The following is a 22,742-nucleotide window of genomic DNA, read 5'->3' on the forward strand; positions in this document are numbered from 1 at the left end:
ACTTTTCCTGTTCCTTAATATTCCAGCTAGAGTGATCTTTGGAAGGAGAAGAACCCTTTACTCTTCTCTGCCTTTTCATCAAACAAAGGGCTTGAACCAGGTTTCATCTGATCTCCCTTAGCCAGTTTTCAAGGCTTACAGTACATCTTCAGCCCTCCTTTTCCTAGTTAGAACCAAAGAGGTAAGTGCCTATGTTTATAACTGCCAAAGGACATTTAGATAAATCCCTAGCAGCATGATCTGTATTGTGCAGGACACAGTTGTTAGTGATATCGTTAGCTATGAAGAACTGAATGTGGTGTGGGGTTTGTTTTCATTTAAGGTCAACATCTGATCATTGTCTTGGGTAGTGAAAAGGGTTCACTTGTACTGGGATGTCTGAATGCACCATACACCAGATCAGGGGTGTGAACATCCACCTGCATTTAATTTTCAGCAATAAGGAATGACACTACAGCAGCAATCCTCCGGTTCCCGGTTCCATCTTCAGTTTTTACTTTACATAGGCACCTGTTGTAATTATTAAGGAGATCAGCCAGTCCTCTCTCTCTCTTTTCTCTGTGAAATATCAGACTGTAGAGTGACTGGTGCTTTTTGGTCTTCTTGAAGAAGGCCTGTCAGAAGATATTTCCATATTGACATCATCAAGGAAGGTATGAGGGACGCCTGGCACAGGAAAAGAAAATTAGTGGGAAGGATCCCACTGCTGGTGTGCACTCACACACTTTTTGTGGGTTGTAAAAATAAGAAACAACACATTATCATTGTGATGTTTTTGAAGAGCTGGAGTTCTACAACATTCATACCTCTCAACCTTTAAGTATCAAAAAAATCATATCACTGACCTTTGAACACACTGTACTTTTTTACATTTCTCTCAACATAGCCTAATTAACATTTAAACATGCATTGGCAAGCAGTTCAGTAAGAAATGAAGTTTGAAATTGTGTGAAAGTGAATAAGCTGTACCAGTAGATTTCTAGTGCAACAGCCTTAAAACTTCAGTGAATTTACTATCACAGTATACATTTTAGTTTATTTAAAGGTACCAGTACATTTTTTCTTAAGATTAAAGGTAACAATGTTATTCGTGTTTCACTGTTGCAGTCATCACCTGTGGGTTATCCCTGCTGTGTTAGCCCTCGGCCGGCCCGAATACCAGAGTTAATGATTTTCTGCGTCAGCTGCAGTCGCCTGTAGTCTGACATCAGGTCGTCAGTGCTATAAAGCAAGGCAGCCGACATCATTACATCAGACTTTCTTGCCATGGAGCCCGTAGCAGAAGCAGTCTGCACGAGTGCCGGTTGGTTGCTACCAGAGTTTGAATTTCAGCTGAAAACGTCTAAAGCTAAGTACCCCGTTGGGGACCCTTTTTTTCTTGCACTACCCGATGTCCAAAACCGGTAACAATTGTCTCGCTTGTGGAAACCAGATCCAACACTGAGACTTCCATTCTTAGTACGTCACTTGTTTAGGCCCAGACCACGAAGTCCTCCGTTGCCGGTTCTGTGCCCTCTTTAATGCGAGAACCATTCGCTGTGGAGCTCTTATTGTTTTATATTCCATCTTCACATTTCGATATGACATCGGTCAGCCAACAATCCATGGACTTTCTGAAAAAATGCAGAGATAAAGATAGAGACAGACCACACAAGGCTAAACCATCCGATAACTCTACCGCTAAGCAGGTCATCAGTTCTCCGGAATTCAGTGAGGTGCTTTCGCAGCCCCTGATGCCTGATTCGATATCTACGCAGGCTTCTACCGAGACCTTCGGAGTCCGGTATGATGCTGAAATCTTCTTCGTCTTCCGAGCCTTTGGCTTTCTCTGCCTCGTTTGGGTCCGAAGCTGCGACACATTACCGAATCTAGACAAAAAATGATGTCTTCTCATCTGACTATCGTTTTTCTCAGGCCTATAAGCCAGGCCACTCCTAGAAAATCTGCTTCTAGCCACCATCTTGCTCCTGTGTATGCCTCATCTACTTGTATGTTGAGAGCATTGAATTATTTGGCACACTTCACACATCTCTAGAGGGATCTGGTTATGGAACTCACAAACTCTCTGGCAGAGTCCTTGTCGGAGGAGGAGGACCTCAAGAAGGTATCTCCCCAGTTGGCCACTATATCTTTTATTTCTAATTCCTTGATGATGTTAATCTCTCATGCTGCAGAGGGAACCTCTCAAGCAACCAGCACAGACATAGCCCTTAGGAGACATGTCTGGATGAGGCTTTGTGGGTTTGTGGATCCCTTTAAGGCATCTTTCATTAATGCCCCTTTCGATGATTCCTCTTTGTTTGGACCATCAGTTAAAGAAACTTTCACCCACAGCAAGCAGGAAGGAAAGATCTTATCTGCCATAGGGATCAAAATCCCCCCCCCCCCATGGACTTTCTGTAGTAATCAACAGAGTAGGAAGAAGATGTGGATGTTCTTCATGTTTCACTGTTGCAGTCATCACACTTGGGTTATCTGACTGCAGGTAGCCCTCAGTCGGTCCGAATACCAGAGACTTAGTATTTCTGTGTTGGTTGCTGTTGCTCCAAGACTGACGTCAGGTCGTCAGGGGTATAAAAACAGGCAGCTGACACCATTACATCAGTCTTTCTTGCCGAGGAGCCTGAAGTAGAAGCAGTTTGCAAGAGTGCCAGTCGGCCGCTACCTGAGTTTTCTAAAGCTAAGTACCCCATTGGGGATCCTTTTTTCTTGCTCTAACGGATGTCAGAAAAAGTTAACAATTGTCTCACCTGTGGAAAGCAAATGCCACACCGAGATTTCCATTCTTACTGCATCACCTGTTTAGGCCCAGACCACGACGTACCTTGCTGTCAGTTTTTTGTTTTGTTCAACGCCCGAACTATTCGTCATCAGGCCCTTGTTGTCACTAAATACTTTCGCGCCCGATCTCCGTATTCTGAAATGGCTTCAGTAAGCCATCTGACTACCGATCTTCTGAAAAAACATAAGGCTAAAGACAGAAACAGACCGCACAGGTCCAAAACTGCTGATGACGGCGCTTCTGTTAAGCTAGTCGCCAGTTCGCCACTACTCAGTGAGGCACTTTCGCAGCCCCTGATGCCCACTTTGATGGATTCGCAGGCCTCTACGGAGTCCGGTATGCTGTGAGACTCTTCTTTGACTATGGAACCTGCGGATGTCTCTACTTTGGATGGGTCTGGAGCCGCTTTGCAGGCATCGGGTTCTGAGGAAGTTCTTCACACTACCAATATTCAACACAAACCGACGACTGCTTTCTCATCTTCAGTTCTGTCTAAAACTACCGAGATGTTCTTCGTGTTTCACTGTTGCAGTCATTACATTTGGGTAATCTGCTGGTAGGTTGCCCTCAGTCAACCTGAATAACAAAGTCTTGGGTCCTGCATCGGTTGCTGTCCCTTCTTCCATGACGTCAGGTCGTTAGGGGTATAAAACATGCAGCCAACGCCATTTTTATCTGTCTTTCTTAGTGTGCGGTGCCCAAAGCAAAAGCAGTTCGCAAGTGCCGGTCGGCCGACTCCTGAAATTTTCATTTTCGAGTTTCAGAACCAAACTCTTCAACCTAAAGCTAAGTACACCATTGGGGAAACTTTTTCTTACTCCTTACCGATGTCAGTAAAAGTTAATAATTGTATTACTTGTGGGAAGCAAGTACCTCATAAGGATTTTCATTTGTACTGTATTCCTTGCCTAGGCCCTGATCACAACGTGCCTTGCTGTCTGTTTTGTGCTAAATTTAATCAACGCATTATTAAGCGTCAGTATATTTTTCATCTAAATATTTTGGCTCAAGTTTTAACTATCCAGAAATGTTGTCGGTTAGCAATCCAACTACTGGAATACACAAAAAACGCAAAGAAAAAGGCAGAGATAGACCGTCGAGGTCCAAAACCGACGACAAAGTTTCTCCTAAGCCAGTCACCGGTTCGCTGGTACTCAGTGAGGCGCTTTCACAGTGCCTGATGCCCGCTACTTTTGATTTGCAGGCCTCTACTGAGACCCATTTGTAGTCCGGTATGCCACGAGACACTTTAAGTATTGAACCTGCGGATGTCTCTACCGTAGATGGGTCCGGAGCCAGTGAGCAGGCACTGGCTTCTGAGGGTGTTTTCAGGCCTAAAGATTTGTACATTAAACCGACGCCATCTTCAAAACCTAGGCCCAAATCAACTTCTATGTCTAAAAAACGACGCTTGGGCCACGTGCACAGGCCCCAATACCTAAAAAAACAAAGGATCAAAATGGCTGAGGATTTAATTACCTTGATCAGGGGTTCCCATCCCCCTCCTGCTAAGAGACCTAGGCAAGGCACTGATTATGAATCATCAGATCAGTTTTCCATTTCTTCTGATTCCTCTTCTGATCAGGAATTATCTATTCCACCTTATGAGGACTCTGATGCAGAGTAATCCATCCCTTCTGCTGCTTCTCCTGAGAATTTTTCTTTTGGAGAAACTGCATACCTTAAGGGAACATTTTCGCTGGGAGAGTCAGGATTTTTCAGAATCTGAAAAGAGACTTAGGGATTTCCTTCTTCCTCCTCAGCATAAGCCTTTGGCTATACCTCCTGTTTTAGACATTGTTGATGATGTTTTCTCAGAATCCAGCATAGCTCCTGATTCCCTGCCTCCGGCTCCTAGTAAGCCGGACAGATATTACAGGGTTCCTGACTCCCACAAATTCCTTTTTAAAACCCCACTGCTGACCCTGAAACCATTTCTCAGGGTCCCAAGGGTGTTAAGGCTTCTATTGCTAAAAATCCTACCCCTTCTGATAGAGACTTCAGGGCGCTGGATAGATGGGGTAAGAAGGTTTACACGTCTGCAGCCTTGGCAGTCAGAACTTTAAACTGTCAATTTTATATGCTTAAATATCAACAGCATGTCAAGGGCTTACTTAAACAGAAAATTATGTTGATTTCCGATTGTGTGGAAAATAGAGTTACAGGATTTATTGCATTCATCTGAACAAGTTGGAAAGCATACTTTGCAATGTGGCTTTGATTCCTTGAAGGCCTCTTGCAGGGCCGCTGTAACTGGATCTGTGATAAGAAGGCATGCTTGGCTCAAGGAGCAAAATCTGCCTGATCATGTTAAATCAAAATTGTTGGATGCTCCTTTGCAACAGGATAGTCTATTTGGTAATAAGGTAGAAGAAGTTTTTAAAAAGATGGAAGACAAAGCTAAATCTATGTAAACTGTAAAAAGATTTCCTACAAGTGCAGCTGCCCAGGTTCAGTAGGCACTGGCTTGCTAAGAATCGGTCCTTTCCAGTACCCACCAGGGCCGCTCAGGTCAAACCCAGACACTTCAAAGGCTCCAGGTTTCAGTCACAAGGAACTTACAGAACAAAACAATGGGGTGCCTCCACCTCCAAATCTGGAAGTAGCAAGGCACCTCCCTACGGTAAACAGTCTCAATTACTTTCCTCTGCCATCACCAAGCACTTATCTTTTGGCAGCCCCTTTAGTGGGAAAGCTGGCACTTCATGCACAAAATTGGCATCTAATTACCCAGGACAAGTGGGTTTTAAATATAGTATCCCAGGGATACAGATTTCATTTCCACACATTGCCAATCCCAAGCAGATGGTCAGATCTGCCTCCAAATAAGTGGGCAGAGGCCCAGAAACAAGTTATGTCCCTCATGGATATGGGGGTTATTCAACCAGTACCAGAAAAGGAAAAGGGACAAGGTTTTTATTCAAGACTTTTTCCTGGTACCCAGAAAAGACAAATCATGCCGCCCAATTTTGGACTTATCCATTCTAAATGCATTCCTGGACATTCCAAAATTCAAGATGCTGACTCTACAACAGTTACTGCCTATGCTAGGCAAGGATGCCTGGTTGGTAACTCTAGACTTAAAAGAGGCTTATCTGCATATCCCAATCAGGGAATCTTGCAGAAGATACCTCCGCTTCAAAGCAGGCTATTTGCATTACCAGTTCTCTGCACTGCCCTTTGGCTTATCTACTGCACCCAGGGTCTTCATAAAGTGCCTGGCACCAGTAATTGCATTTTGCAGACAAAGAAACATTCAAATTTATCCTTATTTGGACAATTGTCTAATTCAGGCAGAAACCAAGGATACTCTTCTACAGCATCTGGCGTTTGTAAAAAGGCTTCTAACTTGTCTAGGGTACACCATAAACGAAAAGAAATCACAATTGGTACCCTCTCAAATAATTACATTCCTGGGTGCAAGCTTGAATACAGCTGCCCAGATGACTTACCTCACACCAGAAAAACAAATTCAATTGATGACTTACTTCAAACAAGTGGCCACAAAAACCCAGCTATCTGCAAGACAAAGTCTGCAGGCCTTGGGGTTCATGGCTTCCTGCATTCTGCTAATTCCATGTGCAAGACTGCATATGAGGAAACTTCAATGGCACCTAAAAAGTTTATGAAGTCAACATTGTCACAGCCTGGAAACAATGATTCCTATCATTCCTTGCCTGCAGCAGGAGTTCCTATGGTGGGCAGAGGCATGTCACCAAAACAAGGGACTGTCATTCATTCTAACCCCTGCCACCCAAACCCTGACTACAGACACATCAGATTATGCTTGGGGGGCCCATCTGGCAGGGAGATGCATTCAGGGTGAAAGGAGCACAAATCAAATGCACCTACATATCAACCAGAAAGAAATGCTAGCTGTACAGAATGCTCTGACAGCCTTCAAGGACTTTCTTCATCCAGGACAACTACTGATAAAGACGGACAACACCACAGTTATGTGCTACATAAACAAGCAAGGGGGTACCCATTCCTACCCCCTTCGCAGACTAGCCATGGCTTTGTGGAACACAGCCTTGACTTACCAAATACATTTACAAGCTCAATTCCTGCCAGGAAAGCAAAATACTCTGGCAGACGAACTAAGCAGAAATCTTATGGACCCACACAAATGGAAACTGGATCCACAAATCTTCAGCATGTTGACACGAAAATGGGGGAGCCCAGACATGGATCTTTTTGCCTCTCCCCAAAACTGTCAGTTGGACAAATTCTGCACAAGAATCCATCACAAAGAAGTTTGGAAAGTGGATGCTCTATCCTTCAGCTGGAAACACCTATCAGTCTATGCCTTTCCCCCTCTGCCTCTGCTCTCCAAGGTTTTACTATAAGTCAGACAAGAAAAACCAAAAATGATTCTGATTGCTCCAGACTGGCCTCGTCAACACTGGTATCTGCTCCTAAGCAATATGTCACACCTTCCTCCGTGGTATGCGCCTCAGACACCTTATTTACTGTCTCAGCAGAACTATCAAATTCTGCACACACAGCTCCAAACTGTGAATCTTGCAGCATGGCTAATCAATTAATTTTAGCATTTACATAGGTTCATAGGTTCATACTAGGCTATCTGCCCTAGGACATTTATAAGCCTAGCCAGAGTGTGTTTGGCTTTCGCCACCCATTTTAAATTAATTTTGCTATGCCCTTTTTCGAGGTTAGTATACTGTGCCTCTAACAGTGACACAGAAGTGATACCCGGGGTAAATTTACGATCCCCCATCCACTCATCAATATTCCTCTTGAAGAGAGTCAATGAGGGACTCTGCCTAACCTGAACTGGGATTTTATTCCAGAGTGAAGGGAGCCTCTGGGTTATGAATCTGTCCCTCCAGCATGTCCTATTTATTTCAGTGCTGAGGTTCAAGTCTCTCGAGCGCGTAGCTCGATGGGATTTGGATTTTCTGAGGTGCAGCATGTCCATTAATTCCGGGTTGGACATGGCTTTATACGTCAGGCACAGATCGCCTCTGAGCAGGCAGTATGCCACTGAGTAGAGCTGGAGTTTCTTTAACCGGGCAGCATATGGCATCTGTTTGAGCCCTTTGATCCTTTAGGTGAGGTACTTTTGGGGTCTTTCCAGTTGCTGCAGGCGTCTGGTAAGGTACATCCCAAAAGGGGCATTGTACTCAATTATGGGCCTGATGAGGGATGAGTAAAGAGGCACGATGACCTCCCCTGATCTAGATGTGAATCCCTTCATGATTAGGTGGGCTATATAAAATGTTTTTCTAACCACTTTGGCCACGTGGTTGTCAAATGAGAGATTGCTATCAACTTGGGTCCCCAGGTCCCTAATTACTTCTTCCGTACTTAATGGATTACCACCTTTGTGGTAATTTGTGGGCACTTTGTTTTTGCCAAAGGGGATGACTGTACACTTTTTGGCATTTAGCTTAAGGCCATGGCTCTGGCACCAGTTGTCTGTTTCTGTGAGGCCCTCTTGGAGGATGCTTGTGTCGGCTGGAGAGTCGATTATGGCGCCTAGTTTGCAGTCATCTGCGAACTTGGTCAGCCACAGTCCTTCCGTGTTGGCCTGTACCTCCGAGAAATATATACCGAACAAGAGAGGTCCCAGGACTGAGCCTTGTGGGATGCCACTTGTAGCTGGTTTGGAGTCTGACATGGCTCCAGCAATTCTAACCATGTGGGTTCTGTCCTTGATCCAGTTTGCAACCCATCTAGTGACATAGGGGTTTATATTTAAGCTGGTGAACTTATCTATAATGCCCGAGTGGGGTATTGTATCGAAGGCTTTTGCGAGGTCCAGGTAGGCTGTGTGGACCACCTTCCCCTCGTCAATGGCCTTTGGTGACTGTTTCAAAGAAATCAACCAGGTTTAAGAGGCAGGATCTGCCCTTAACAAAGCTGTACTGGGTACGATCCAGTGTCTGTAGGTCCCCAATATCTTTATTTATGAGGTCCATGATCCTTTCCATAGCTTTGCAGACCAAGCTGGTCAGGCTTATGGGGCGATAGTTTCCAGTATCCATTGAGGCACCACCTTTGTGGAGAGGGATCACTGTTGCTGTACGCCACTCTTTGGGTACATAACCTGTAGTAAGGCTGAGATTGAACGGTAGTTTTATGTTTGGGTTTAGCTCTTCTTGGAGTTCATGTAGGACGCAGCCCGGGACACCGTCTGGTCCCATTGATGCTGTGTTTTTTGCTTTGGAGAGGGTGCCTCTTACCTGAGCATCTGAGATGTCAGGGGGGCAGCACTCTGCTGGGATAGATATTTGCCCTTTTGGTGGGGGAGTTTGCTGAACCTGTCAGCTAGGATGTTGGCAATGTCTGTGGGTTCGTGTATTTTTGTCATTTTGGACTAATTCTGAGCATATCTGGGAATTCCCACCCAGGTTCCTAACATAACTAAAGAAAGCCTTGTGATTATCCTTAGTGTCCTGTGCAATTTTTCTCTCGAAGCTGGCCTTAGACGATTTTATGAGTGCCCGTAGTTTTTTGCTAATACTGATCAGAGATGCCTTCCCTTTTGGGGATTTTGCTCCATCATGTAGTAGCTTCCTCCTTCTATTGTATAGTTTGTTTATGGCTGGGGTGCACCAGACAGGACGTCTGCCTTTGGAGGATTGGGTCTTGGTTTTATTTGGGATTGCACGATCCATGCATTCCTGAAGGTGTTCATAGAATGCGTTTATAAAGGATTCTGTGGTCTGGGCCGTATTTTCCACAGGCCCAGGGGCTTTGAAGGATTCCACCTCGGTTTTGAGGAGTGTGAAATTTGCTTTAGAGAAGTTTTTCACTATGGTTTTCTGGGCAGGGGGTGGGGTCGAGATGTGAATATCCAGTGAGATTAGTTTATGGTCTGATCTTACCAGTACGGGATACACTTCTGGTCTGGAGCATAGAGTCCCCATGTTGGTGATGATCAGGTCCAGTATGTTTTCCCCTCTTGTGGGAGTGGTAGCAAGTTGTTCCATAGCATTTGAGTTTATAAATTCTACATCTCTCAGTAAACATGTGATGGATGTCATTTTGGAGGCTAGAAGGCCTAGTACTAAAAAATCTTATGCTGATAAATGGAAAAGTTTCTGTGCCTGGAACCAAGCAGAAGGAATAAACACAGCAATACCCAATATTCCTCAGATTCTGCAATATTTAACTGAGATGCTTCACAAGGGCCTTGCTTTTTCTTCTATAAAAATCCATGCCTGTACAATTTCGGCTCATTACAACGTAGAGCCTCCTCTCTTTTCTCATCCCCTGCTAAAGCAGTACCTCAGAGGGGCCAAAATTTTGAGACCTCCCAGGAGAGCACCAACTCCTGCATGGGACCTCAATTTTGTGACCTCAATTTTGTGCTGGAAAAACTCACCCTACCTCCTTTTGAACCAGCTGCTTCTGCAGACACAAAATTTCTCTCTTGGAAGACAGCTTTCCTTTTAGCAGTCACTTCAGCTAGAAGGATTTCAGAACTACAGGCTCTCATGGCAGTGGAACCTTTCATTATCTTTTATCCGGACAGGGTGGCTCTCAGGACCAATCCATCCTTTTTGCCTAAAGTGGTATCCAGTGTGGCTCTTAATCAGACCTTTCATCTGCCAACTTTTTTCCCAAATCCACAGAACAAGGGGGAGCGGATTCTGCATTCATTGGATGTGCACAGACAACTAAGATTCTACTTAAACAGTACAAAATCTCTAAGTAAATCTGAGCAATTACTGGTGGCATTTGCCTCAGGGGCGGAGGGGAAGGCTATTTCAAAGCAGACTATTTCAAAATGGATAAGCCATTGTATTCGTTTCTGCTAAATGCACCATGGTAAACCTGTCCCCAAGGGGATCAGATCCCATTCCGCCAGGGCTGTATTTACTTCTGCAGCCTTTCTCAGAGGGGTTCCTACCAGAGACATTCTAGAAGTTGCTACTTGGAGCTCAGTTCATACGTTCACCAAACATTACCATTTACCTCTCTTCTCTAAACCCAGAGCAGGCTTTTCCACTGCTGTCCTGCAGGGCCTTATAGCTGCTCCTAATGCTGTATAATTCCATCCTCCCAACCATAGCTTTGGGATTCTACCCAAATGTAATGACTACAACAGAGAAACAGGAAGAACATAGTACAGTTGTGTACACTTACCATAAATGTAGATGTTCGAGTGTATTCACTGTTGCAGTCCTGGTTACCCAACAGCCCCCTATTTCTTTCTTATTATATCCCTTCTTTCTTTTACTATGCTCAAAAGCCTTTTTGGTGTATTTTCTTTTATTTGGAGGTATATTTTTTGTGTTCTAAATTACCTGTATATATATATATATATATATATATATATATATATATATATATATATATATATGTTTTGCTCCCCATTTGGGGGACACCTGACATCTGGGGCAAGAAAAACTGATGAAAATGGCATCGGCTGCATGTTTTATACCCCTGACGTCATGGAAGAAGGGACAGCTACCGACAGAGGACCCAAGACTTATTCGAGCCGACTGAGGGCAACCTGCCAGCAGATTACCCAAATGTAATGACTGCAACAGTGAATACACTCGAACATCTACATTTATGGTAAGTGTACACAACTGTACTTTTCTAAGGCCAAGAGTATGAGCTACGCCTAAAAAAACGACGACCCAAACTCAAGCACCTGCTTCCTTGCCACAACATCAAATGCTTAAAATGGCAGAAGACCTGATTATGCTGATTAGGGGTAGCCAGCCTCCCCCTGCTAAGACAAAAAGAGACCTGTCCCCAGCAGCTTTAACAGATTAAGAGTCCAACAACTCTGAGGTTTCTGATTATGAAGACAAGTTTTTATCTGCTTATGAGGATTCTGATTCAGAGGAATCCATTCCCTCTGCTTCACCTCCAGAGGATTTTTCTTTTGGTGAAACCCTACATACTTTGAGAGCATTTCCACTGGGAATGCCAAGACTATCCTCAGTCCAAAAAGAGACTCAGAGAATTTTTAGAGTTGCCACAACATAGACCTTTAACAATACCTCCAGTTCTGTATGTTGTGGATGATGTCTTTATGAAATCCAGTCTAACTCCTGATACTTTACCCCCTGCTCCTAGGAAACCAGACAGGTACTACAGAGTTCCTGACTCTCACAAATTTCTTTTCAAACATCCTACTGCTGACCCACAGGTAGTCTCCCAGGGGCCTAAAGGTATAAAAGCAACTACAGGTAAGAATCCCACTCCTTCGGACAGGGATTCCTGAGCTTTAGACAGATGGGGTAAAAAGTATACACCTCAGCTACCTTTACAGACTGTGCAGAAAAAAAGAATTACAAGAGCTTATGCATTCTGCAAGCCAAGTCAGCAAGCATACTTTGCAATGTGGCTTTGATGCCCTAGAAGCTTCTTGCAGGGCAGCAGTCACTGGTTCTGTACTGAGAAGGCATGCTTGGCTTAAGGAACAGACCTTGCCAGACCATGTCAAATCAAAATTATTAAATGCTCCTTTGAACAAGGATAGTCTGTTTGGCACCAAAGCAGAAGAGGTTCTAAAAAAGATGGAAAAAAAAGCTAAATCTATGGATACAGTCAACGATTTCTTGCAAGTGCAGCCTCCTAGATTCAGTAGGCATTGCCCCTCGAAGCATTTGTCCTTTCCAGCACCCTCAATGCCATCCCAAACTAGACCCAGGGGAAACAGACCCCCAGACTACAGTCTCAAGGTATGCAGAGATCTAAGCAATGGAGTGCCTCCACTACAAAAACAGGGAGTGCTAAGCCACCCCTTTACGGAAAGAATTTACAATGACTTCTCAACTCCACTCCTAACCTCTGCCGAAATGCTCGTGCCCCTAGGAGGAAAACTTGCCCATCATGCAGAAAACTGGACCTCCATCACTAAAGACCGATGGGTCCTCAACATTGTATCCCAGGGGTACAAATTTTACTTCCACTCACTGCCAACCCCAAAAGGGTTCCCTGACCTTCCTCCAAACCAGTGGGCAGAGGCACAAAAACAAGTTCAATCCCTGCTCTCCATAAGGGCAATTCAACCTGTTCCTGCAGAACAGATAGGTGAAGGGTTCTTTTCCAGGCGTTTCCAGGTACCCAGAAAAGAGGGCACTTAGTGCCCAATCCTAGATCTTTCCATTCTAAACACCTTCCTGGTGGTACCAAAATTCAAAATGCTCACACTTCAGCAGCTTCTTCTTGTGCTGTCCAAAGATGTCTGGCTAGCCACCCTAGACCTAAAAGAAGCTTATCTGCACATCCCTGTCAGGGACTCATGCAGGAAATATCTACGTTTCAGGGCAGAATCTATGGATGATCAGTTCTCTGCACTACCCTTTGGCTTATCCACTGCTCTCAGAGTCTTCGCAAAATGCCTGGTTCCAGCCATTGCCTACTGCAGGCAGAGAAAAATTCAAATTTACCCGTTCTTGGATGACTGCCTGATTCAGGCAGACTGTCGGGAAATGCTGTCGCAGCACCTGACATTTGTAAAGAACCTGCTAACCTACGTGGGGTACACTATCAACAAAAATAAATCAAAACTAGTCCCCAGTCAAAAGATTGCATTCCTGGGAGCAAGCTTGGGCACAGCATCTCGGATGGCATTCCTTACTCCAGAAAAACAAGCCTATCTGACAGGCTACTTCACTCAAATGGCCACCAGAATCCAGCTATATGTAAGGAAAATCCTGCAGGCTCTAGGGTTCATGGCCTTTTGCATCCTCCTAATTCCATATGCCATACTGCATATGAGGAAACTTCAGTGGTACTTAAAAAGTCTTTGGTGCCACCATTCTCAGGACCTGGAAACTGTCATACCTTGTCTAAGGATAGAGTTTTTTTGGTGGGCAACAGCATGCAACCACAACAAGGGACTTCCCTTTACTCAACCCCATGCTGCCCAGACCCTAACCACAGACACATCGGACTGTGCCTGGGGGGCACACCTGAACGACAAGTGCATTCAAGACCACTGGAGCCCAATTCAAATTCATCTGCGCATCAACCAAAAAGAGATGCTAGCTGTTCATCACGCTCTAACAGCTTTCAGATCCTTACTCTCACCAGGACCCCAGCTAATAAAAACAGACAACACCACAGTTATGTGGTACATCAACAAGCAGGGGAGAACCCACTCTTACCCACTCTGCAGGCTAGCCATGGCCCTGTGGAACATTGCCTTGGACATGCAGGTTCATCTACAAGCTCAATTCCTGCCAGGCAAACAAAACTCCCTGGCAGATGACTTAAGCAGAAATCTCTTGGACCCACACGAGTGGTAATTAGAACCCAGCATATTCAGCCTTCTCTTTGCCTCCCCCTGCAATCACCAGCTCAGCAAATTCTGCACCAGGACACCTCACAGCAGGGCCTGGAAAGTGGATGCCCTATCCTTCCAGTGGGAAAACCTCTCTATCTGTGCATTCCCTCCTCTGCCCCTTCTCTCAAAAATATTACTCAAGATAAGACAGGACAGACCAAGGACAGTCCTGATTACCCCAGACTGGCCACGCCAGCACTGGTACCCACTACTGTGCAGCCTGTCACTGGTGTCACCCTGGCACCTACCCCAGATCCCAACTCTCCTCACTCAGCAGAGGGGACAGATCTTGCATCCGCAACTACAAACCCTTATTCTGGCAGCCTGGCTTATTCCTTGAATTCTCCCCCAGTGACCCCCCTAAGCAAGTAGGTGCTGGATGTCATTCTTGAAGCCAGAAGACCTAATACAAGGAAATCCTATGCTGATAAGTGGAAAAGGTATTTCTCCTGGATTCAGTCTAAAGGAGAGGACACAGCACTGCCCTCCTTACCTCTCATCCTGGATTACTTAGCAGATCTACTCCACAGAGGCCTATCTTTCTCCTCCATTAAGATCCATGCCTCTGCCATGTCGGCTCATTACAACACTGAGCCACCTCTCTTCTCTCGCCCTCTCATCAAACAGTTCCTGAGAGGGGCAAACAACTTAAGGCCACCAAGGAGAGCACCCACCCCTGCTTGGGACCTTAACTTTGTACTGGAAAAACTCACGCTACCCCCCTTTGAGCCTGCAGCATCAGCAGAGTTAAAATTCCTCTCTTGGAAAACAGCCTTGCTTCTGGCCATCACTTCAGCTAGAAGAGTGCCTGAGCTACAAGCACTTATGGCTGTGGAACTCTTCATTATTTTTCATGCTGACAGGGTCTCCCTCAGGACTAATCCTTCCTTTATGCCTAAAGTCTTGTCCGGTGTGGCTCTCAAACAATTTATCCATTTACCAACTTTCTTCCCTAATCCTCAAAATAAAGGGGAAAGGATCCTGCTCTCCTTGGACGTATACAGGCAGCTCAGATTCTACCTAGATAGGCCTATGCCCTTCAGAAAATCTGACCAGCTACTGCTTAGTTTTGCACCAGGGGCAGAGGGCAAGGCCATTTCAAAACAGACAGTTTGCAAATGGATAGCACACTGTATCCATTTCTGCTACATACACCATGGGAAACCAACCCCTCAGGGGGTCAGAACACATTCCACTAGGGCAACTTCTACAGCATTCCTCAGGGGAGTCCCTACCAGGGACATTCTGGAAGCTGCTACCTGGAGGTCTGTACACACATTCACCAAGCATTACCACCTGCCCATCTTTTCCAAATCCAGGACAGGTTCTGTAACAGCAGTTCTGCAGGACATACTAGCCAGCCCCAACTCTTCTTGACTGCCTCCACCCTTTCTTCAGCTTTGGGAATCAACCCAAATGTGATGACTGGAACAGTGAAACACAAAGAATATCGTACAGTTGTGTACACTTACCATAAATATAGATGTTCGAGTGTATTCACTGTTGCAGTCCTGGTTTCCCTCCCTCCAGCTCCCCTCTCTCTCCTCTCTGTGTATATTACTCACCCTTTACAGGGTTATTGGTGTTGGTATTTACTTTTTACTGGTGGTGATTTCCCACCATAGGTTAGTTCCCTTTTGGGTGGCTCCTGACACTTGGAGCAAGAAAAACTGATGTAATGGCATTGGCTGCCTGTTTTTATACCTCTGACTACCTGACGTCAGTCCTGGAGTGACAGCAACCGACGCAGAAATACTATGTCTCTGGTATTCGGGCCGACTGAGGGCTGCCTGCAGGCAGATAACACAAGTGTGATGACAGCAACAGTGAATACACTCGAACATCTACATTTATGGTAAGTGTACACAACTGTACTTTCTGAAAGTCCCAGGAATCTTTCCCAGATTCTCAGGATGAGTCCTTTTCTAGAGGAAGAGGATTTAATGGCAAGCACTGCCCCAGAGGCAGATGGGGGGGGGGTCCACAGAATCAGGACTTAAGAGAACATTTTGCTGACAAGCCCTACCAGTGCTCCTGAAGCATTTCCTGGACTGTCTTACTATGGATGCAGTCGGGGGCAGGCTGTTGTTTTACCCATATGCCTGGACAAACTTAACAAATGACAACTGGGTGTTAAACATAATTTCCAGAGACTACTATGTCCTTTTTTCCCTTTTGCCTCCCAGCCCCAGGTGGAATCTTGATGATGTACCACCCAGTCAGAGGGAGAGTGTCATTCAAGGAGTTCCGAAACTTGTAGAAAAAGAGTCATCCAAGAAGTCCCAACTAATTTTCAAGGATGTGGGACTTATGCTCCTTTTTGATACCAAAGAAGACAGCCATCTGAACTTATTCGTAAAGAAGTTGAAGTTCTGCATGGTTATGGTTCATGCCATACTGCCACTACTATGCAAGGATGATTGGATGTGCTCTATAGATCTCCAAGATGCATACTATCATATCAAAATAGACAGGTGGTCCAGGAGACATCTGCTATTCTGGCTTTGAGCCAATCATTACCAATTCAGAGCACTGCTTTTTGGCTCGCCACCGCCCCCTGGGTGGCCATCAAATGCATGGCAGTGGTTGCAGCCCATATGCGACTGCAAGGTTTCCAGGTGTTTCCATATTTGGACGATTGGCTCTTGATGACACCCACAAGGCATCAACTACTCTGAGCCATTCAGTTTCTGCTGCAACTCTTCAATTGCCTGGGAATTACACTGAACTTGGCAAAGTCAAAGATGTCCCCTATACAAGACATAGAGTTCACAGGGACGCAATTAAACACAGTCTCGTAAATAGCTGCCCTGCCTCCTCAACAAATAATATCCTTTGGACAAGTCCAACTGTTACTGGATACCCCAAATCCACCGGCTCACCTAGTTTTGAAGGCCTTAGGATCCATGTCAGCTGTCATTCTCCTAGTATCATTGGCAAGGTTTTCATGCGAGCCCTCCAGTGGACTCTAGCGGTCCAGTTTTTGATTCTGTTCCCATCAGACTAACTCTAATCTGCAAGCTTTATCTCCAGTGGTGGATGCTCACAAACTACCTCTGTCTCGGTAGCCCTTTTCTCCCCCCCCCCAATAACCACAGTGACTACAGATGCTTCCCTGGTGGGGTAGGGGGGACATTATCAGGGAAGATTGGTCCAAGGTATGTGGTCCACAACAGAGACCAAATTGCACATAAACATCCTGGAAATTAGGGCAGTTTTTCTTTTGTTGCAAGCTTTTCAAAACCTCCTTCCTCTGGGAATGATTGCAGTTCTAACAGACAACACATTGGCAGTTTGGTATACCAACAAACAGGGGGGAACCCGATCATACCCCTTGTGCAGGGAGGCCATGAGGGTTTGGGAATGGGCGAGTTCTTCAAACTGCTTTCTCATTACAATGGACTTCCTGGAAGAGACCAACATCCTAGGGACAGACTGAGCAGATCTATCTTGAGTCTACATGAGTGGGCCCTGATTCAGTCAGTAGCAAGTCAGATATTCAGCTGTTGGGGCCAACCTTGCTATGACCTGTTTGCTTCTCCTCTGAACAAGTGCAGCATGTATTTTTCTCTGATTTCCCCTCTCTGGGAGTCACCCAGGGATGCTGTAGTCCATGATTGACCCCTGGGTCTCCTGTATTCTTATCCTCTGATTCTTCTGATACCCAAAGTCTTACAGAAAGCCAGCAGATTGAAGAGCACTCTGATCCTCATAGCCCCCTTCTGGCCTAGTCAAGTATGGTTCCCCATCCTACAGTTTCACAGCAAGTATCCCCCATGGATGCTGAGTCCCAGGCAGGATCTGATTTCTCACCCATCAGAGCTTCAAAGTCCCAATCTCAGATCCCTAAGGTTGACCACTTGATTTCTCCCCTTCCAATGATTCTATGAAACTCCAAGCTAGCCACCCCAGTTCAGGAATTTATTCTTCTTTCCCAGAGGCCTTCTACCTAATAAGTGTACAATAGTAAATGGAAGAGATTTTCATTTTGGGCATCGAAACAGAATATTGATCCTTTTTTGCTTCTATTTTGGATATACATATCTTTCTCAGTTCACTTTTTCAAGATGGGGCTAGTTTTTCCACAATAAAATTGCGACTGGCAGCGATTGCAGATTTTCATGTTGGGAAAGGCAATAATCTTTCATTTTCCCTCTCCGCATCCAGGTTATATAGGGCTTTCATGAAAGGAATTTTTCTGCTTAGACCTCTGATAAAAGATCCATCTTTGCCTCGGGATCTCACCATTGTACTTCATGGCCTTACTCAGAAACCATTTGAGCCTTCAAATTCCCGTGATATGAAATGTCTAACTTGGAAAACAGTTTTCCTAGTGGCCATTGCTTCAGCAAAAAGAGTGTCTGAACTACAAGCCTAATCATCCAAACTGCCTTACGTTAAGTTTTTCAAGGATAGAGTTTCCCTAAGAATGAAACCTACTTTTATGCCTAAAGTTGCTACAGATGCGAATATTAACCAAGCCAGTCATTTGCCAGTATTTTTTCCCAGTCATTCTAATAATTGCGAGTGTATGCTGCATTTACTGAACATCCATAGACAGTTGTGTTTCTATTTGCATAGGACGAAACAACATAGAAAATCTGAACTGTTCTTTTTCATCTGATCAACTAGGCCAGGCAGTATCCAAAGTTACTCTAGCAAAGTGGATTACTGATTGTATTTCTACTGTTTACTCTTTGAATGGGCATTCAACTTCCCCGTCCTTGAAAAACTCATTCTATCCTGTAGATGTCTACATCGTCTGTTTTTTCAGCTAAAACCCCTATTGATGAAATTTGTGCAGCAGCAACTTTGTCCAAGTATCATCCATTTATTTCTCATTGTAAATAGGACATTGTATCCAAGAACAGACCATCCTTTGGCTCAGCGGTGCTCAGCATATCCTTCCATGAGGGCCACACAAGGTTTACATTACTGGGGACTCTGACCCAATAGTGAGAACTAATGAAAAGGACAACATCAGGTTTGAAGATGTGTACTTACAATAACTTGGCATAGTTTCATTATTACTGGCATCCCACCTGACCATCCCCCAACCTAAGCAGTTGAGAACGATCCATAGATTCCTAGTTTGAGCTCTAGGTTTGGTCTTATATGATTGTTTCTACTGGTATATGTTTGGAGTACTTCAGGTAGAGCAGCAAAATCAATCTGAGGGGTTAGAGGAGGAGTGAGGCATCATGGAATATGGAGGATCTCTACTCTGTGATCGTAAGTCTTGAGAAATGGCCAAATCTGATCCGAGATTGGATCCATAGAACCAAGAGTGAGGAATATTGAAACTGGACAACACAAATGCCAAATTATGGTAAGTACATAACTTCTGTTTCTTCAAAATGGACAACTAGTGAGTGAGATAAAATTAAGTTGTAGTTCTAAACTGGTTAGAAATAGACAGGAAAGAATTGATAGGAATTGTTTACAAGGGATGACAAAGATAGTGCAGAATAAAAGGAATTGCACAGAACAGGAAGAGGAGTAACTGCACATTGCTAAAGTGAAGTAAAGTATTTGCATAATATGCATGAGTTTAGAAAAGATGCTGTTAAGCAAATGATTTTTGATAACCACAGAGCATAAAACCGTTTGACATGATGACAAAGGCAACAGAAAGTTGGAAGGGTCGTCACCTCATTTAAGTAGCCTATGACAAGAAAAATAACCAGAGATCTTACATACGTATTGGAGATATTTCAGAAATTTTATGAAAATATGTATAAAGCAGAGGAATGCGGTAACCAAGAAAAAGCACAAATGGAAACATTTGTGGAAGACTTCATTATGTCAAGATCCGAGGAAGATGAGGCTCAACAATTAATAGCTAAGACAGAAAGAGGTAAGATAAAAATGGTGATGTATAATCAACAGGGAAGTCTTCAGGAACAAGTGCTCCAATGGAAGTTTGGAGGGAGGAAAGTGATAAAGATCTGGAAGGTTTTGTTTAACAGGATTTTAAGAAGGAGGGTGATTAATTAGTGAAAGACCAGCTATGGTGGATTTTTTACTTGAGTCTATAGCAGCAGCTGTTATAAAGTGGGGGCCTATATAGTATTGCAAGTTAATTATAACAATCAATCAGAGGAGTCTAGAAAAGATTGGTAAGAGAGAGACTGGAAAAGCAGTTTATTGTGGAACAATGAAAAGACATCTGTATGGCTCCCAAGTATGCAGCAAGTCCAGAAAGTGTAGGATTTTTGATTGGGAGTGTTTGCATAAATATTTTATGCCCCAAACAGACTTCAGAGAATTATTCCTCTGGTAGATGGGTGTGATGGGAAGGAGAAGTAATACTAGCAGCATGTGTTCTAGGAATGTAAGAAGTTGGCAGACTGTTAAAAAAAATCCGTGCTTTGTTTTGTCAGAAATGTTGTGGGAGCAAATAATTCTGACTAAAGAAATGATTCATTTAAGCTGTGACATAAATTCTGAATTACCTATACATAGTAAAGCCTTATTAAGTTTAATGCCTCTGGCACTAGGAAATGGAAATCAAAATCTAAACCAACTGCTGCTGGTTAGAGACTGCCCTTTTTATCAAGGATTGATATCAGAGTATAGGTAAAGTAAAAGGAACGAGAGTCCAAAGTGAAAGACCTGATCTGGGACAATTTTTAGTGGAATCTAGAACAGAAGCTGCTGTTAAAAAGTAGATAATCAGTAGTGCATAAAAAATGTTGCATGTTAACTATAACAATAAGTCATAGGGGGTTAGAAAAGATTGAGAAGAGGGACTGGAAAAGTAGTTTACAAGACAACAATGGGATGACTTGTGTATGGCTCCCATGAATGCAACTAAGTCCAAAAGGTTTAAGATTTTTTCTTGGAAGTATTTGCATAGCTATTTTTATACTCCATGCAGACTTAAATTTTCTAGGGTATACAGCAAATGTTGGAGGTGTGATGGGGAGAAAGAGGTAACTGGGAACATGTTTTTTGGGAGTGTAATAAGTTGGCATATTTTAAAAACTCCTTATTGATACTCTGTTGGAACGTTTGGGGGAACAAATGGCTGTTAGTAAGGAAGTTATCTTTTTGAGCAGGGACACAAGATCTGAATTGCCTGGACATAGTAAAGTCTTAATTCTGTTGGCTGCCAAAAAAGCAATTACTTGAAAATGGAAATCAAATTCTAAACCAAATGTATTTAAAGTATTGAATATTGCAAAAGAGTTAAAAGAACTAGAAGAGGTAACTTTAGAAAAGGGAAGGAGCATACTTCATAGAAATCGACCTCGTAAGAACAATGGATACAGAATAATGTTCATGAGGAAGGAGTAAGGTGTAAGGGAAAGGAAGGATTTGAGTGATTTATATAATATTAGACTGAAAGACAGTTGTTATAAAGAAAGAAAACAAGTAATGTATAATGTGTGTAAACTAGAAAAATGTTATTTTTTTTTTTTTGTTAATGTATGTGTACCTCTGTCTTAAATGATAATTTAATAATAGACATTTAAAAAATCTAAACCAACTGAAACTGAAGTATTGAATATTGTAAAGGAGATAAAAGAACTTGAGGTGGGATGTGTAGGAAAAAGAGTAAATAACATAGAGGCAAATGGAGTCTGTGGAAAGATTACATACATAATAATGTTCAGGAGGAGAATTGAGGTTTAAGTTAAGGAAGGAATTTAACAATAAATGTAATGTTGGAGTGAATGGTAATTGTTGAAAAGGAAATATATGTATCACATGAGAAAAATGTTATGATTCTCTTATTTTATGTTGTATGTGGACCTGCATCATTGATCTATTTGTGATTGAATAAAGATGATTTTTAAAAAAAAGTTTAAAGGATAGTAATATGAAAATCATAGCACTGGCCTTAAGAATCATAAGAGAGGGTCAGAAGGAGGAGCATTTTTGTGTATTTTTCACAGTTGGAGATCTTTACATGCTAAAAGTTATATAGTTGGTAATAGAAGATCTATGTCTATGCTTAGTTTGTGTATTTAATTAGGTATATATATCCATAAATAAACTTTAAGGGTAGCATTAGTAAATCCAGTAGGCGCATGGATACATCTGTGGTCCAAAATCACAACTCTGTGCCTGAATGTTAGTAGTGAAAAGGTATGAGCAATTTATGTAGCCTTAACCACTGCTTTTTACGCTATACTGGGTGTGTGACTGTGATAAGTGTTACACAACTTAAAATTAGCTTATTACTCTACATACTGCAGACATGTAAACATTATTACTTAGTGTGCATGTTTGGGCGTAGGAAGGCCAGGCAACTAATTTTTTATACAATTCCATAATTTGTTTGTGTCTTTCGGCTTTTCCCGGTTAGGGTTCGCCACAGCGGAACTCCGATCCGCTAATGATTGGTAGTAGATTTTTACGTACCGGGTTACCAGCCCTGACGCACAGCCTTCAACGAAGGCACGCCCCATTCACGTATGCCTCCACACAGAAGACACTCTAGCTGAGAATTGAACGGGGCAACATCTTGCTGTGAGGCGACAATGCTACCGCAGCACCACCACCAATTCCATAGTACCTTCTTTAAATTATACTAGATCTAAAATGGGAAAAATGTGACTGCAAAGTTTTTTGTACTCAAAATATTCTTAGTTGATCTCTTCAGCTGATTATAAAATCTAAGCACTGTTTGCTGTTCAATATCCTTTTGATGGTCTAGCCATCATTGTCATT

General features: G+C 43.4%; 1 protein-coding gene across 1 annotated transcript in view; it reads left to right on the plus strand.

Annotated features, from left to right (window-relative positions):
• The window catches only part of KMT2C (lysine methyltransferase 2C), a gene marked incomplete in the record, with an annotated part of 4,117,755 nt that overhangs the window by 3,420,773 nt on the left and 674,240 nt on the right, over positions 1 to 22,742 (plus strand).

Source organism: Protopterus annectens, chromosome 3.part1, assembly GCF_019279795.1.
Source record: "Protopterus annectens isolate FY-2018-M chromosome 3.part1, PAN1.0, whole genome shotgun sequence".
Taxonomy (NCBI): domain Eukaryota; kingdom Metazoa; phylum Chordata; order Ceratodontiformes; family Protopteridae; genus Protopterus; species Protopterus annectens.